At 36.1% G+C, this 3,362-nt stretch overlaps 1 pseudogene; it reads right to left on the reverse strand.

The window, feature by feature from the left end:
- Positions 1-1,441: 1,441 nt before the first annotated feature.
- Positions 1,442-2,183, reverse strand: LOC102837502 (annotated as a pseudogene).
- Positions 2,184-3,362: the final 1,179 nt, after the last annotated feature.

The raw sequence follows: 3,362 nt of genomic DNA on the forward strand, positions 1-3,362 counted from the left end.
ACGATAAATGTAAAACTAATGTTCTCTCATGTAAACTATCACATAATTCACAATAAAACATTACAAAAAAAAAAAAAAAATCAGTGGTTAAATCTATCAGTTGCACCACACAAGAAAGATAAGGTTGTCTTCTCCTGTAATGGTTTATAATCTAGGAACTCCTCCATGGGGTCACTGTAAATCCAGATTGGCAGTGAAGTTTTCTTTGATGCAACATATGTTTATTCTGCACCCCTAAAATCTATTCTCGATAAAATTACCTTAAAAATGTAATGCAAAAGTTATTGAAATATATCATTAATGTAATACACAAATAAGCTTTTGCTGAAGATAATTAAAATATGATTGAAGCAACACATCAACAGGGAGCTAGCAGAAATTCAAGCTGATTAAGAAGAGGACATGGAATGAAAGAGATCACTACTGGAATCAGATGGCTCTTGGCTGAAATCAAACAATACCAGAAAGAATTTTACTTGTGTTTCATTGCCTGTGCAAAGACATTCAACTGTGTGGAACATTACAAATCAAAATTATTATTGTATAGAATAAGAATTTCAAAACACTTACTTGTGCCCATGAGGAACCTGTACCCAGACCAAGAAGCAATTGATTGAAAAGAACAGGGGACTGTTGCCTGGTTTAAAATGCAATGTATGTACCAGGACTTTATCCTTTCATCACACTTATTCAAAGTGTATGCTGAGCAAATAATCTGAGATGTTGAATTATATGAATAAAAGGAAGCATCAGGATTGGAGGAAGACTCTCTAACAACCTGCAATATGCAGATAAAACAAACTTGCTTGCTGAAAGCTGAGAGAACTTCAAGCACTTGTTGATGAAGATCAAAGAATACAACTTTCACTATGAATTGCAATTCAATGTAAAGGAAACAAAAATCCTCACAATTGGACCAATGAACCACATTTTGATAAACGGGGAAAAGATAGAATGCTGTCAAGGATTTTATTTTGCTTTGTTCTATAGTCAGTGCTCATGAAAACAGCAGTCAAGAAATCAAACCATATATTACATTGGGCAAGACCTCTTTAAAGCGTTAAAGAATAAAAATATCACTTTGAAGACTAAAGGGCACCTACCACAAGCCATGATAATTTCATGTGAAATTATGATAATTGCATGTGAAAGTTAGACAATGAATAAGACAGACCAGAGAAGAATTAATGCATTTAAATTGTGATATTGGGGAAGAATATTCAAATTCCATGGACTACCAGAAGAACAAACACATCTGTTTTGGAAGAAGTACAACCAGAATGTCTTTAGAAGCGAGTATGGTGAGACTTAGTGACATATACTTTGGACATGCTATACAGAAGGACCAGTACTTGAAACAGCATATCTTGTTTGTTAAAAAGTAAAGGGTCAGCAATAAAGAGGAAGGCCCCCAATGAGATGAACTGACACAGTGACTACATTAAATTATGCTAAATATGAAGTCTTGAGTGAAGGAGGCCTGATGGTCTTGTTTATAAAACCATGGCTGGTCTCCTTTTTGGTCATGAAATTTCAGGAAGGGGGCTTCAAATGGATTAGTATTTGCCTGTTTCAATGCCAGAGCATTGGAGTAAGTGCTGGCATTCACTGTAAGATGTTTTCCAGCTACTAGAGAATCAAGTCTCTTCAGCAGATCATTCCTTGGTAAGGAATTTACTTCCACAAATTCTCCATCCCCAGGCTTTGATTTAGGTCTTATATTTTCAGCATTATCTCTGTTAATGGTTACAGTCACACCGTGCACAGTACAATTTGCCAAACCTGAATCCATACATACAATCAGAAAACATTCAGCAATGCCACCTTTATACCCAGTTTCTTCCTCAAGCTTTCAAAGAGTAGCCACTTCTGGGCTTTGATTCTCACCTATGCTATGTGCAGGACATTTTGTGCAGTATGGCCACCCACTGGAGGATGGAATTGTTTCACCATGGCAATACATTCATAATCAAGAGTTCTTTGCAGCATGGGGATAATTGCCATACCATCGGTTGATTGTCCTTTCCTAGTTGTATGTTTCACAGTTTCCTAAATTCTAGTTTTACCAGTAGGATCCATGTAAGTTGTTTTTTCAATCTTGACCCATCTTCCTTCTGAAACTAAATCCTCTGAAATGATACACTAGTTCTTTGAGAAGAATCCATTGTCTCTTGTTTTTCCATTTTCAAACAAGTCAGTCGATACAGTTCTCAGGTTAAAAAGGTCACGCCCAAGGTGTCCAGGGTGGGGAAAGGAATTCCTCTGGGAAGAGAAATGAAAGAACTAGTGAGCTGAGCTGCAGTCTCAGGAGATGCGAGCTCTACTACGTGAGAATGCAGCATCTCGCAGTGGTTGAGAGGTTCCGCTTCTATTGTTAACATTTTATATCTTTGTGGCACATTTGTGATTATTGTTGAACCAATATGGACACATTATTATTGAATGAATTTCTCCCATTTTTTTTAGTAATCAGTTTCAGAAACCTGCATTTTATTATACTTTTCATCAAAACAAGATAATTTATGTGAATTTTATTGCATTGTTGTGTAGAACTCTGGGAAATCAGCTATAGAATCAATTAAATTGTAACTCGGAGAAAATAAATGACATAATGAACTGCTTTCATCACTTGGGAAATTATACCTACAATACCAAAAGGAATTTAACATATTAATTAATTCAAATAAAAAATTGATTTGATATAAACTTTCTAGAGTTTACTGTTTTACATATATTGGCATACTTAATAATATTTGAAGAATTCATTCTTTATAAACCACTGTAGAAATCTATGAACATAAAAACAAAACAAAATATAGTACATTTCAATAAGTGTGGCACAGGGAATTATTTACTATGTCCCTTCTCATCAGTCATTGTCTTGTAATTCCCATGAAATGATTGGGATTCCATGCCACGCAATTAGGGTGTATGAAACTAATGTGGGGATTAGTTTTTCTATCCTGCTTTGTTTTAAATGAGCTATTTCTGAAAAGGAACAGGGCATCTCAAATCCATCAAGAAACAAGAGCTATGAGGAGAGAACATTTTCAAACCTTGAGATCGCTGTGTGAAGAGATGGAAGCAGCAGGATCAGTGGTACAGTAAGACATGATGACGGGCTTTCCAGCCCATTGACTGAGTGAGGCTGAGCACCTTTGGGCTGGAGGCTGTCTTATGAAACAGGGTGCCCATGTGACATTTATCCATAGGGATAAAAGAGTTTGTGGGGGTCCTAGTGTGGATTGTAGGATAAACACTGGAATGCTAACTGCAAGGTTGAAGGTTCAAATGCATAAGATATTTTTTCTGAAAGTACGTACAGGGTTATTATGAGTTGAAACCAACAACATGGCATCTAG

This window comes from Chrysochloris asiatica, unplaced genomic scaffold (assembly GCF_000296735.1).
Source record: "Chrysochloris asiatica unplaced genomic scaffold, ChrAsi1.0 scaffold00005, whole genome shotgun sequence".
Classification (NCBI taxonomy): Eukaryota; Metazoa; Chordata; class Mammalia; order Afrosoricida; family Chrysochloridae; genus Chrysochloris; species Chrysochloris asiatica.